Raw genomic sequence first — 15,766 nt, 5'->3', positions numbered from 1 at the left:
GCGTTATGATACTCAGCCCCAAACGGCTTTGTTACTGCGTCAGTGTGAGACGTTTTGTTTGCTTTATTACAGACTCGAAGAGATAGAAACTGACCTCCAACCACGAGGCCATTTCTCCAGAGTGACTGCTGGACAGGTAAGATTTAGTAAACACTGTGGGTTGTGTGGGAAACTGTGTAAACAACAAAAACGCAGAGGAAAGTACAGCAGGTGACGCGCAGGTGTAACTGATTATTTTATGGTCGTGTTCAGTTCATATTAGTCAGGACAGTGTACCAGTGAACCTGAATGCATCCTGAAACTAGTTAAGATAAATGGAACTCAGCCATAATTCGACTATTTACCTCACAATTCAAGTCTCAAGCAAGTCATTCTTGCAAGAATCAAGCAAATCAAGTCAAGTTGTATGAATATAGTAGATGAAGAGGATTTCCCAGATATTATTCCACATTTAAATATCTTAAAAAGACTGTGATTTTGAACTGCTAGAGTTTATTTGTAACAGAAACACTGTATTACTGATACAATGTAAAGAATGCTTCATGGTCTCATACAACTGAATTGTTTATAAAAAAGTAACATCAATAAAAACAACTGCAGAGCCTATAATGTGAAGAATACTGACATTAGGTCTGCAAATGCATTTCAAATATTATGGTTAAAAAAACCCGTCATGTTTCACGTTAACTAGCGTTAGATTGTCAGTGTTGCTCAGTTGCCAGGTTTGTATTCAAGTAAAGCCATTTGTGTCAATTTACTCAAGTCTAAGTCAAGTTGAGTCTTTTACCAACATTAGCCAAGCAAGTCTCAAGTCCTCAAATTTGCAACTTAAGTCAAACTTAAGTCATGTGACTCGAGTCCTCCACCTCTGTCCTACTGTGCCCAGCTCTGTCCTACTGTGGGCTCATACTTTAATATTTATTTATGTTTTATGGCTGCATTTTTGGCATTTTAAAATATAGAGTTTGAAAATCTGCAAAAAAATACTGTAGTTTGGCTTCTGTTTTGTCTGACTGTTCCAAATACTGATGAACGGGTACTTTGAATATTAATTTATTTTAGTTTGTTTTTGCTCATAGTGTTTTCTCATGGTTTAATACAGTACCCTTGACTGACTGTTGTATTGTTATCTATTCAGTTTAGCGTTTCAGCTACTATAAACACAAACTGACTCAAACCTTAAATCATGTTGTTTACGTTCACATTTTGTTTTAGTAGTACAGGAGGAAATGGTGAAAAACATGAACCCGTCTTCAATAATGGGGCAACTGTAGGACGTTCTGTAATTCAGTGATTGCTTATGTATGATGTGTCTGTGCTATTCTCAGTCACTATTATTATTATCCACTTTTCTTTATATCAACACACACTCGCTTCTCTTTGAACAGACGCCGTAACGTTATCCATCCACACAGAAAACACCACAGCAGACTAATGTAGAGTAGTAGAATGGACAGAATGATGTTCAGCAGCATCACAGAGCATTAAGGAGGTGTTCATGAACCCAGCGTTTTTTTGGAGAGTGCAGCAGAGGTTGCAAGAAATGTGGGTGAGGGTAGGAGGGTGTGAAGTTCACATCAGGTGTGTAAAACTTATTCCAAATTCCAAAACTCTACGTGAAACGACAACAGTAATAACAATAACACACTCAACCACTCAAATATAAACATAGATACTGTATGAGTAGTGTTAGGATTTTTTACAGTAGTTCAATGAGGCCATCTGGTGGTGAAAACCCTATATAGAGTGAAGGCCTACAGTCAAGTGTTTTGTTATAACATAATCTATCATTTATAAGTTATATTAACTGATAAATCTTAAATTTCTATAAATATCTATTCTCTTTTACATTTTTTGTCATTGCAGTCTGGGAAAAGGTAACTTTATTTAAATGTTACAACACTGGCTTTGGTTGCTTTATGTACTAACTATACAATTATTTTTTAGAAGATTAAGCCCTGATAGATTAATAAAGAGATCCCTGAAGGTCATATCTGGTCTCCCACGTTGGTCATGTTGTGCCATCATGTGGGTGTTATTTGTAAGTACACCGTCAAATGATGAGGAACGCCTGTCACAGTTGACCAGAGACAGACACATTATGCAACAACTAAGTGAGTTCTGTCTGTCTGTCTGTCTGTCTGTCTGTGTGCGTGTGCGTGTGCGTGTATGTGTGTGTGTGTGTGTGTGTGTGCATGTGTGTGAGAGATATGTCAGGTCAGGGACTTTATCTTAAGTAAATTGAAAAATGTTATAAGCAGCCATGCATAAACAAAACATGCCCATGCACCTACTCCTCCTCTCAATCTCATTCACACAAACTCATACAGGCACACACTACAATGTGAAGATTTGTCCCTCATCTGTATCTAAAGGCTTTATCCAACCTTGCCCCAGTTTCCCCCCTGATTTATTATAATTCTATTTTACAGTCTTTCAATCTAAAGATTTGTTTCTCCACATTTTTAATAAAGCGCAAGTAAGGCAGGCATGTATGTCCCTGGCAGATTATGTCGTCGTCTTTGGCGTCTCGTCTTGATTACATCAGAGGAACCTGATTTGATTTGGAAGAAACCCCCGTGTTCCAGTGCGGGATCTCTTTAGACCTAACCACTGTGCTGATTTCTTGCTTTGTTAGAGGGGATGATCTTGATGAATATGATCTGAAAGAGAGGGAGGGAGAGGGGGGATTAGGTGAAAGGATTATAATTCCCAATGATGAGAAATAATAAGAAGCAATAAATCCTAAGTAGATTTAGTTCTCAAGGAAACCCTGTTAGGGGAAATCAACAGTGTAAGGGACAGGACAGAAAGGAGACAGAACGGTGGTATTAAATAGATACAGTAGAGCTGACCTGTGAGGTCTGAGATGTATGTCTATTTCTTTTTTTTCTTCTGGGCTTTCATACTAGCTAACATTTTTACATGGCTCATAATACATTGATTACAACCCTGTTTGACTGTTCTCTTTTGGAGATAGAACTGGAGTGATTAATACATTGGCAGAAAATCAATGTACAACTCTCTTTTGATAATAAGCTGTTTTTTTATGCAAAAAGTCAACTATTCATATATGAGGAAGCATTTTGTTTCAGTGATGTTTAAGTCAGTATCTTTTGGATTTGTTGGAACTTTTAATTGGACAGCACACTAGATGGCATTGTGTACAGGCATTGTGTATTTAAGTTAAGACTCGTGGTTGCCTCCATGGAGAAATCTGAAGTCTACAGGTTGCTCTGGTTCATGATTTCCAGTAATGCATTAGAAGATTTTTTTTTTTAAACTGCAACTATCAGAATCTTCACTTAATTGTTTGCTTTTCTAAATTGTCAAATTCCAAACTTCTCACATGTTACAATTTGCTGCTTTTCCTTTTTTACATGTCTTTTTTTTTTTTTGCTTGAGCAATTTCAAGATATTTGCACTGATTTTGGGGAATTATGATGGGCCTTTTCCATAATGGCAATTGTCACTGATCTGATCTTAATGGCAATTTCTTAAAGAATAGCAGTACTTAATGTACTTAAAGGAATGCAGAATTTTCATGTGTGAAAAATCTATGCCATAAAGTGGTGTTTTCTTTCTAGACTAATCTAATAAATGTCACTGTGTAAAAAATGTAGTTGAAGACATGGAAGCATATTCCCTCAATATAACATATCAATGCGGTGCATCTATGTTTTGCTCAAATGGCATTAGGTGTAGTGGGTGATTTTTAATGTATGACAATCAGTGAAAAAAAAATGTTCTGCCTTTCCAGAAAATTCTTATAAATGAGCTCTCTAAAGAAAGACACAAAGTCAAAAATAAAACATCTATAGTTTTATTTAAGTAGGGTTAGGGTATCTATAAGTATCTATAAGTTGTGGTCATACTTATGGCTATGATGATAGATGCAACACTTTGTCACATTGGGGACCTCATAAAATGGCAGCTGTTAATGGCTCTCTGCCACAAGCTCGTGCGAAAGGAATGTTTGTGAAATCCAGTGTTGTTAAAGACCTTTGCCACTTTGAGTATTGCAGTAGTCAAGGACTGAGGTCTCCTCAATTCATAGTCGTGATCTTGTCATCGCAGGCCACTGCGTTAACTAGGGGTCATCTGCAGGGCAATGGTATGAGAGATGGAAGGTGTTGTGTGTTTGCATTTAGTGGACGGAGTGAGGACAGAGTTGCTGACAATTCTGGACTGTGATTTAGGAAAGGGCACATGCCAAGACCATATGTGATTGTCCCTATATTCCCCTGAGTGGGGTCCAGGCAATATACACATACTTTCTGATGAACTGACTGACTTCAATGAGGCAATGTCTACCACCCTGCCTTGTCCCTTGTCAGCCGGTGAGGGTGCCAAGCCTTGAGCTGTAACCCCCCCTGTCTCCACTCCTGGCCGGGAAGGGGGAATGTGACGCCTGCCTGCATGCTCGCCTGTTTGGCCGTCTTAGCCCGTGTGGGGTTTGCAGGCGCGGAGCCTCAACTCCCACTGATTATCCATGTGTCTTTGCGTTGGCTCAGGTCCGACGCTGTAGCCCACTGTGGGGCGAGTGGGGTCCGCTGCCCTGTGTCACCCACCTAAGCCCTGCTTTCACTCGAAGGCTTAGCGCCTCACCCTCTAGCTGCTTTATGAGCAGACAGCTGGGCTAATCTGTCTCCCTCTTCCCACCTCTGCCTCCCTCTTTCTTCTACTTAGGTCGTCATGTGTACGTTGCCTAGTTTGCGCTCATGCCTTTCAAACTCTGATACTGCTGTTTCTGTTTTTTCAGTGCTTAGAAGCACTGCTCATACATTGCACTTATGACTAGCACTTTATAGTTTGGCTTGCTTAAGCTCTTACTTACTTCTAGCTCTTGTTTGTACCCAAATGTTTAAATGCACTTATTGTAAGTCGCTTTGGATTAAAGCGTCTGCTAAATGACATGTAATGTAATGTAATGAAGTGAACATGTAATTGCCCCTGTGTCTGCTACAGTAGAGATCAAGAATAGAGAAGGTCATGTCGTGACTGGTCCCATGTCGTCCATACATATAGTGACTCTATATAGTGACACTGCACCTGCAGTACGTTATGATTGTTGAATTGATCAGCATCTAAGGTGTTGAATTTAACAATGATTCACAGACACACCTCCTCACCACACTAACTGAAAACCTCAAAGCTTCTGATTATGTTTTCCCCTTTTAAGTAGAAAACTATGATATATATTTTATTGTATTTTAAGTAATACCTGCTCTTATTAATAGTTTGTTGTTTACTTGAGTAAAAAAAAAAAGGCAAATTGAAATCATCCTCTTTGGCCCTAGGACATATTTTTCTGTCTGTTTTCTCATATCTTAAATTTAACCGTCCAATTATTGAATCAAAAACAGGTTAATACCAAATTGAATTGCAAGCTTCTGCTCACTTAATCATTCTCCTCCTCTGCCCCTCACATTTCTTTTATGCATATCATTCTGCATTCTTTCCATCTTTATCTTGCTTTCCGCGTACCCTCCAACCCCACCCCTCTCCCTCATACCACCTTCCACTCTTCATGCTCCTCATCTTCCTCTCATCCTCCTCCTCTGCCTGTCTTCCTCCTCACCTCCCTTTCGCTGTCCTCTTCAGCAGTCCAGCTAAACTTAGACGTGACAACCGTTGCAGGGTGACACCAAAGGCTAAATAAGACCAGAACAATAGCTTCTCCCCTCTCCTCTCCTTCTCTCACCCCCTCATCTTCCCCTTTAATAGACTGCCATTGTTCTCTCCTTCCACTGTTGCTCTTTCAGGGAGTTTGTTAGCTATGCTAATGAAGGCTGGGCTTGTGCGGGTTTAGCGAGTGGGGATTTGATGCTCTTTAACTGGGCACTTTTAGAAAGGAGAAGTGATCATACGTGTGGCTGAGCAGCTATTTACCACCAGTCAAATGTCACAGGCGTGTGGATGCGTTGCGGCAGTGGAAGCACAGAAGAGAGCTCTTACATCTCCTAAGTAGCACTTGCTTCTATTTGATATCTATACACTGTTATATAACTTGTAAAATAGTTAGCAAAACGTATTAAAAAAAGATATTGTGCAAAGATACGCACTACTGGCCCTCTACTGCACAATATACTGTATGTGTCAGCATGTCAGAGTCCTTGCAGAACAAAAGCGTCGCGTAAGACAAGATGTAGAGTCTACAGTATAAGTATAGTGCAGTCAGTCATCCAATCAGTCAGTGAGTCTGTAAATAGCCTGGCCGATGGCTCCTTTGAGCTTTCCTCTAAGAGGAATTCTCTTTCTCCTTGGTGTATTAATAGTGCCTGTGCATTGTTTCCTACAGCAACACTACTGCAATCAAAGGAAGTTGGCCTGCCAAGTATACAAATATTTTCCTTTGTCCCTATGTTTAGCAGGCATGTAAGAGTCAGATGTGTTTGTGTGTGTGTACGTGACTGTGCATGGATGTAAGTCTGTGGCTCTGCAAACAAGTGTGTGCAGGCTCATGGGTATTTTGTCAGGTTGTATGTTTATTTTTATGTGTAATCCTATATGTGATACAGTGACACATCCTTTAATTGTTGGTGTTTGTGTGTCAGTGTGAGTGAGGCTACGAGCCACTCGTGGACAGTCTGACCTTATATTTGAGCGGCCATGTGCTTGTCAACTGATTGTTGGTGCATTTTGGTATGCTGTTTGGTGGAACGTGTGTTAAAGTACTTTACATAGGCTACTGTTGTGTTTCCAGGTATGTAGACGAGTGATGTAGTGTCTGAATCTTTAATGTATAAAAGTAACAGTACTCCGTTTTCCATAGTCCCTCTTTTCCATTGAAAACATCACCTCAGTGTCTTTCTGTTAAACAAACATTATCATCAGATTTTTTTCTAATTGTTTTATAAATGCTTTTGAAGAAATTAGTAATTTGAGGCCACATTTCATTAAAGTACTGGCTTGATTTGAATGGACTCCATTAGGTGTTAATGCTCTCTCTGGACCGTCTGTATATTTTCACTGTGATTAGTCACATCCAGCCAAAACGATCGCCTGACATTTTAAATGTCACTGCGGCTGATTCAGTTTTTTTTTGGAAATATATCCAGAGCCTTGATCTGTTTGTCTCCTAACTGATGTGCTTCAAATTCCCCCAAATCTGATATAGAAATACTCACTCTCTCTCTCTCTCTCTCCCTCCCTCTCTCTCTTAAATACAAACACATTATTGTCTTTCTGTAGTTAAGAGGACACATTCCAAAGCCCCTTACCAAGACCATAAACATTACAAACTATGCCTAACCCTTACCTTAACCTAATTCCATCTCTGACACTGAAACCAGCTCTTAACCAATAAACATTGTTTTAAAGTTCTGAGTAGCAGCCATAATGTTGTCACTTTGTCACAATGATTTGTGAGGACATGTCTTTTTGAACTATATTTGGTCCTCACTGCTATAAAAAGACAAGTTTGTATTCACACACGCACATGCACACATGGGGAGGCATGTTGATGTTCTAGTTGTTGCACTCCAGCACACACTCACATACCCTGACATTAAAATACACAGGTTAGTCATATCTGGTATCTTGCACCCTTAGGGAAGCAGGTTGCTTGTGTGGTGGCCAAGTGGTAGCGCTAAGGCATCATCGGTCACTTGTATTCTGTCAGTGACTCACCAAGGGCACAATGGAATTAGTGAGATTCTCTGCAATGTGACAGCTTGCTCTGGCTAAATGGTGTAATAATCTACCCCTCCTCTCACAAACCTCCAGCAACACATACACATGCGCGCTCACACATACGTACACACACACACACACACACACCAACTGGCACAGATAACATTGTCTTAAGCTATAAAAAAGATTTTTTCCCCTCCCTCCATTGCGGTAATTATTGAATTAATGCAGATGGAGAGAGACATCTGCATGTTAAAGTGTTGGCCTCTCTCTTATGCACAGCAGATGTTCCCCTGTCATTTACTCAAATTACGCTGCTTAGATACATGGAGAGAGAGAGAGAGGGAGAGAGAGAGAGGGAGAGAGAGAGGGAGAGAGAGAGGGAGAGAGAGAGAGAGAGAGAGAGAGAGAGACTTGCCAAGGCGACATTGTCTTATAGGGATCCGAGTGTCAACAACCTATTCCTTTCAGGTGTCCCTCAGTCACAGTTATGCTGTTTGATTTTCTTTATCAAAATTGTCCTTTTTTAAATGAGGAGGCAATCTTAATTGCAAATCAAATTTGAAAGCATAATAGACAGAAAAACCAAGCAAATAAAAAATCACAGTTCACCATCAAGCTGAATTTAGGGGCACAGTAGAAGAATGACTCAATCATAGGTACAAGAAATTAATTTAAAATCAAAAGTGTTTCATTTTGGGCAAATGTGACATAAACTGGCAGCTGGTTTCATCTTTGTGCAGCCAAATGTAGCTTCACTGTGACTGGTTTGAGTTTCTGATTAAACCACAATCCCATTTTTTTTTATTTTCCCCCAGCTCCTGCCCCTTGGTTAAAAATCTTAAAATCTGGGACCCATTTTAAGAATGTGAAACATCATCACAGCAGATGTGTAATTTGCATGATAGAAAAATTCAATTTGCAAAGCTGTCTGGGAAATATGCATTATCTATTTCTCTGTCTCCAAAACATCAAAAGGGACTCACTGGTTGACTTATATTGCTAAACCCAGGATGGGTCAAAGGTAGGGCTGAACAGTTAATCATTATTTAATCGAAATCACAACTAATATTATAAGCAAGATTTGACCATTCTGATTTGGATTTCTCATCCCCACATAAGAGTGTTGTAGTCAGGTGTTCATGCTCCACCGTGTTTGTGTTACACAAAGAGAATCACAATTGCAATACCTGTCAGAAAAATCTCTATTAGATATTTTCTATATATATATATGTCAGTGTTAATCAAATATAGGATCAACAAGCAAAGTTTTCGATACCCAAATAGCAAACAGTCAAAAATGACATTGAAGTGAATACTAACAAATTGAACTCCCTTTGATAGTTAAACTCATTAGCTGACCCCACGACCCTTTACTGGTTGTGGAAATGTCGCAGTAAAGATAAGACTGAAGGGAAAACATCCTCCTGAAGATTATCTCTTGATTATTTGAAGTGAGGCGAGACATAAAAAGTGTATCGCAGTAAGTGTGTGGACGTATGCGTGTGGCTGTGTGCCCAATAACAGAAGACCGTCTCCTTTGGATTATATTCCAGGTTGGTGTGGCCTCATCTCTCCGGATTATGTTGATAAAAACATTCTTGTATTATATTTTCTGTGCTTATTGTATTAATACTCTCAGGCAGTTCCCAGAAAAAGCTCCGTCCTACCCCTGCTTAAAAGTAATCTTCTTCCACTTGAGCTTTTACAACGTTTTGGGGGGTTGGCTGCGTTGTAATACCTATTCTCTCCTGCCCTTGAGGTTGTTTTTGCCCTCTTGTCTTTGACTCAGTTGATCTATCATTCCATTCTACAAAGTAAATTATGCACCTATAATAAATATGTGGATGGGGTCAGTGCCTGACTGGACTTGTTCAGCACTTTAGATAGTTTTGAAGGCTCGAGGCTGCTCGTGAATTTATTCCGCTGCAAAAAGAAAGTGACATTTTCTCCAGGATCTGCTATGATTGTGTTGCAATGATAGGATTTAGCTCAGCTTAGACTTCTACAGTCCATAAATCTATTTTGCTTCTTCCAACATGCAACCAAGAAAACAGTGAGGTATGTTTATCCGACAAAAAGAGAAAAGGAAAAGACTGAAACAGGAGGGTGTTTGGCATTTTTGCTTGAAAACAGGAAAGTCGGTCATTATCAAAATACTTTCCTATTGATTTCCCGTGTAATTCATTAACCAACTGATATATTTCAGGTTGTGTCTGGTGGGTCTGTTTCTCTTTTAGGGCACAGTTCAATTACTTCACAGTGCAAAACCATTATGTGTTGCAATTTAACTGAATCTGCACCACATGAACAGCCACATGTAAGCAGTAAACAAGAACACTAAAGGTATTTTGAGACATCCAAAGTTAGGGGAATAATCCCATATCAGAGCATTATATGATCAGAAACGATAACAACAAGAAACTGTGTGATATCTTGTATGCAGGACACACACAAGCACACACATACACACACAAACCCCCCTACCTCTCGACAAATCCCAACAATTCAGTGGAATCACTTCAAGTTCCTTCTGTTCTCGAACCAAAATACCTTAAAGCCAACAGATGCTTTTACGTGATCATTGCCAGTTATCACTCTTAGCTCCCTCTGATAAGACTTTATTTTCTGACCCAGATGTTAAGGAGTTTTATCTCATAGATGCACCAGGGAAGTGGACGTGGAGGTGGAGGGATGAGCGAGCAGTCAGAGTACCTGCAGGCTTGAGAGATTTAAAAAAATGTTTTGGACTAGTGTTCTTTCTGAAGCGGCGTCATTGCAGTAAGGAGCTCAGCATCTAAAGAGGCTTTGGTTTGAGGGAAAGATGGGCCATATTACAGCAAGGCCAGAAGCCTGCTTGATTAATGGGCTGGGATAATCACCTCATCAAATCACTCTCACTTATTAAATCTTGTTTAATATCATAATGAGGGCCCTCTTGAGCTGCTTTGGTAAATTCTGCCTCACTCCAGAGCTCGCCATGGCTCTCCCTCTCCCTCTTATGTCTGTCCATTTCATCAGGAAGACTGATCATGCCAAGTTACTCTCTGTCCTTGTCTCTCCCTCTTCGTCTTGCGGTGTGTTCTGTCCTCTTATAATTTTCTGTCCCTTGCCTTTGTTCATTTTCCGTCAGCAAAACACCATGGAATTTATGTATACACAGTGGCTTAACAGTATATATAATATCAGGGTGTGGAATTGCTATATCTACAGCCTCAGTCTATTCATTTACGCTCTCTTATTTATGATGGATGATATGCTAGATTGCATCATCATAAATCACTATGCGTGTGGGTCACGACCTGCTTGTGGAGTGATACCACTTCCCAAGGCTTTGGTACACTGGAGTTTATGGAAACACTTCAGGTGAGGTAATATCTCTCCTGTCTCCTTCTGTGTGATTTGTGATCTCTATCTGTACCACAACATACCCAGTGTTACTGTGTGTGTGTGTGTGTGTGTGTGTGTGTGTGTGTGAGAGGGACTTCTCAGATGGGCTTGAATCTCCTTCACTTGACCTTCAGACTTCTACACAGTGTGCCGCAGAAGAAAACAACATGCCATAGCCTTATTTATGATCGTCCATGTGTCACTCTGTACCATCTTGGTTGCACAGCCATCACTGTGTGCTTCTTCCAAGGAAGGAAAAATATTTCTCCTGCTTAACCCCGCATCCCCCATTTCTATTGTGAATTATAGGTGTCTTTCAATAGCCTCCCTCCTCTACCACCCTCATCCCAAAGTTGGACCCAATCCTTTGTCATCTCTGAAGGCAGGCGGGCAGAGAACAACTGGCTCAAGGTGACCAGTTTAGGCTTGAGAGGGAGGTTAGGGCTGCATCTTCCCCCTGAGTGCCTCCCATTTTTGCCTTTATTGTTGGGGAGCAGCTGCTGTGTACCTGGACCCTATGAGCGGCGCCTATGTTGGGTATCTTGGCAGTCAGGCTGCCTAGGCTTTGGATACCAGAGTGAATCAATTCTTAAAGATGACTGTCTGCATGCCATGTCACATGTACAGGCCCAAAGTGAAGGGCTTAGGGGGCTCTGGAGCTGGAATGCTCTTTGATGGAGGGGCTGGAGAATGAGGAGGGAGGGAGGAAAGGAAAATACGGGGAGAGGAGATGGTCCCATTGTTGTGCCAAGGAATGCCCTTGACGGAGATAGAGGGGTATTGTTTTTATGCCCATGAACTCTCTCGAACTTATGGAATTATGGATCATGGGACTACGATGATAGTGAGGATGATTATGATGATGATGAGCATCTTAGCATCCCACCTGTTTTCTTAAATGTCACACGATGTTTGGCTCTATGTAATAGGTTCTTCTTTTTGCTGTGATTACATGCTGAGTTGCTCTATGACAAAATATATGTAAGTAGCTTAGCACCCAGCTGCCATGTGAACATGTTAAAGTTGACCAGTAATTGGGTGGCTGGTATAGCCCTCCTCTGATAATGCTCACAATCATTCTCAGTAGAGATTGACAACAGCTGAGCATGATCTTGATGACCTACCTGTCTCACAGGCCTAATCTGCCTAATGTCCACTGAGAAACTTGAGAAAGTGAAGATCACATAAGATGACAAAAACAGATTGGCTAACCTCAGTCCCTCCCACATGCGCATTCCTTCTTTCTTCTTGCAGCACTTCAGAAAACAATACCGTCCTATCTCCCTCTTTACCTTGGAAAATGCAGCTTATTAATAGTTCATAGAAGGGTGCTTGGGGCAAACTGCACAAGAAAATTAAGGATGAAGGTAGTTAGCAATCTGGGCTCAACAGCAGCAGCAGCAGTAGTAGTAGTGTCTTTTTTTGAGGAAGTGCCTCATGCTCATCCCATGTCCGTATCCATTGCATGACAAATGAAATACCACAGGCCCTGGCCAGAAACAATGGCTTGTTTGGCTGGCTAGAGGCAGTGTGGGTGGTGGTGGTGGTGGAGGAAGGGGGTGGTGGTTAAGACTGGCTTTCAGCCCCTGCAGCTGTCCCGGTTGTCACTCCTTGTCTTAAGGCTCACTCCTGGCTCATTGCTCCAGCCCATGGATCAAGGGGATATGTGTCGGTGCATATGTGTTTATGTACGTGTGTGTGTTTCCCCGCATCCCATGCCCCAAGAGATATTGCTTGGCGATTCTTGGTACTCAGCAGCGTCTGAAAAACGGCACCAGACACAAAAGGCAACTTGAACAGTGTTAAGACCCCTTCTGTATGAAGCAGACCTCAGGCATGAGGTCATCAGCTTTGGTTTAGCAGCCTTTGTTCCACAGACTGACTGACAGGAGGAGTGGTTATCAAAGACAGTTGAGAGATTGGTTACAGCCATGGATGTCACTCAAGATGTAGCCGATTTCAAATTGTATATACTTCACAATCCACGGGTTTTAATTTAGAAATACAGTTTTAAATGCTGTGTCAGCAAGTCTGATGCTAATGTAAATTACATACCAACACACACCCCAGCTTGATAATCATTTTGCACGTCCAGTCTGTGGGGCTTCATCTTAATACGAAAACTAAAGTCTGTCAATCTTTTAATCCGTGTTGATAACAGGTGACAAACTTTAATACACTGCTAATATTCCACGAGTAAGCCTGTGGAAGGAAAAACATCTCTCTTGCTCTCTATCTGTGTCTCTCCCTTATGTCTCAGAGATTAGCCCTTGCTCAAGCACCTCCTGTTCATCTAAGTAATTAAAACATTAGAATTATGGGATTATAACTGCTCTCGATTTAATCCAGCACTCGATGCTCCCACCATCTTGCCAAATGGGTCAATAGGAAATATAATGGGCCTCTGTGATTTCTGATTCAGGGATCTGGAAGAGGCAAAGGATGCCAATAATGGCTATTAAAAGAGATGTGTGTGCATGTGTGTGTGTGAGATAGAGAGAGAGATATAAAGAGAGACAGAACGCCCAGACCAGCTTTGCCCTGAGTGCCATCTGTCTTGGACCCACTAGACCCAGTTTAGACTGAAAGAAGCCAAACCAGTTCATTGCTCTATCCCTGTGAACAGATCTCTCTCTCTCTCTCTCTCTCGTTTGCACAACGATCCTTGATGGGACACTGCATTGATTTTCAATTTTGGACAGCCTAACCAAAACCTTCTCCCTTACCCCAACTGTAACCAGTTAAACCAGTTAAAACCTGACCCAAAACGTAACCACAATTTATATCTAAGCTTTCAACCGTTAACCTAGGCCTCAAAATTATGTTCTGCCTCTTTAGGTAGCGTTTATGGGAGACTTGGCCCCTGGGGCTCGACATCACACTGTAAAGCCAGTGTATCATTGCATATTCTGCTATGATTTAAATGAAATTTGTCCGTTGCTGACTTGCGTGCTCATCTCTCCTACAAACCCTCACTTAATTCATGGAAGTTCCTTCCTCCTCGCTTTGCCCCATCTCTTCTCTCTTGGCAGTGGAAAACATGGATGTGCAGTGGGGGGATTCACAGCTGCTGTCCTCTCACCTATAATTTGGAGTGTCAGTATGTGCTTGGCATGATACGCATGAGCTTGTGTGTGTGAGTGTATGCAGCCTTTTTCTTTTTTGCATGGATAACCGTCTTGTAATTTTCCTCCGCAACTTGTTTCTGCCGGCATGTATGTTCTGTGTGCGTGTGTTCATTAGGGTCGGTGTTCCTTGCAGAGAGTGTTCCAAGTTGACACAGTGTGACAGTTCCTCACAGAGCAACACAGGGGCCCTGCCATCTAACAACAGAGGCTTTGTCGCTCTGCTCCTCTTGGCTTGTTATGGACTTCCTTCTCTCTCACTCTTTCTCTCGCTTTTGCTCCCGTTTTAGTGAGCCCATTTTCTTGTCTGAAGTCTTAATTTGGAGCTCTGGCCAGTGGGGAGATGGAAGAGAGGCGAGGGGACCGAGGGAGGGAATAGCAGTGGGGGAGAGAGAGGAGGGGAGGAGCAGAGTGGTGATGGCTGCAGATGGACGGCCCTTTGTTCCTCCTTTCCCAGGCTCCTCTCTTGAGCCTCCGAGGCTCCAGTTGGGATGAAGCCTTCCAAAGTTAGAGAGAAAGAGAGAAGAGAGATGGATCTGGGGATGTGTGTCTGTGTGTGTGAATGTATGTATGTATGGTAGAGGGGGTCACAATGATCTGTCTAATTGGAATCTTTCTGTTTCCTGTAAATGCATGCCCACTCTTTCACATGCAAGAGATGTAGGGATGCAAAGGGAAGGAAGAAAAAGTGAGATGAAGCAAATGAGCGAATACAAAAAAATGCATCAAAACAAAATGAGAAAATAAAGGATAAGGAGGATGGGATGAGGAAGACCACAGTTGGTGTATGTTGCACATACTGACCACTAGGTGTCCCCATCTCTAATGCCTAATGTGGGCAGCCCTGTGTTCATCCCAGGCTCTGCCAGTGGCTCGGGAGCATGCAGTGCGTTGCTCCATCCACAATAGATGAAATCCAGTATTTAATTACTAACACATGCAGAATGAATCCATCAATCTGTGCGATATGGAAATCTGTTTTTTGTTGTTTTTGATTAAAACTAGAATCATTTTTGTGTGAACAGATTAATTGTTGGTTCAGTAATAAAGTGCATGCACTGTTGAGCAACTAGAAAAGACATACATAAATACAGATTGTTTTTCTTTCAAGCCCACGGTTGTTTTGGAGGAGTAGGTGTCCAAAGGTTCAAACTTTGTTTTGATCATTGGTAGGAGGATGGCTCTGAGAAGAAATCGAACTGAGGTCCCAAGTCCTTGTGTTTTCTTCGTCACAAAGGTTCCTCAGTACGGAGAGTTACGTCAGTGCTTGTGTGTGGTGATTTTTGCCAAAATATCTCCTTTTGTTTTTAGGTTGGCGTGCTGTAAGTCCCCCACTGCCGCCAACTTCTAAAGCACATTTGCAAACCTTTTCAGATGAAATAAAATGCTCTTTGGACACCAAGTGAATAATGTTCTTGAACCTGAGCGTGGGGTAAAAAAACGATCACGAAGGGAGGAGGGACTTGGAGAGAGACCTTGGGGACCGTGTCAACGTTTTCTGTGCCGGAGCAGGGACAAACATTGGGCAAACATTGGGAAAGGCTGGCAGCCTTTGAGATAGTGGGCCGTTGATCTAAGACTGAGGAGCTTAAGTCCACTATCTCCTCTCTGATACT

This window comes from Solea solea, chromosome 17, assembly GCF_958295425.1.
Source record: "Solea solea chromosome 17, fSolSol10.1, whole genome shotgun sequence".
Lineage (NCBI taxonomy): Eukaryota > Metazoa > Chordata > Actinopteri > Pleuronectiformes > Soleidae > Solea > Solea solea.
This window is presented reverse-complemented; position numbering follows the sequence as displayed.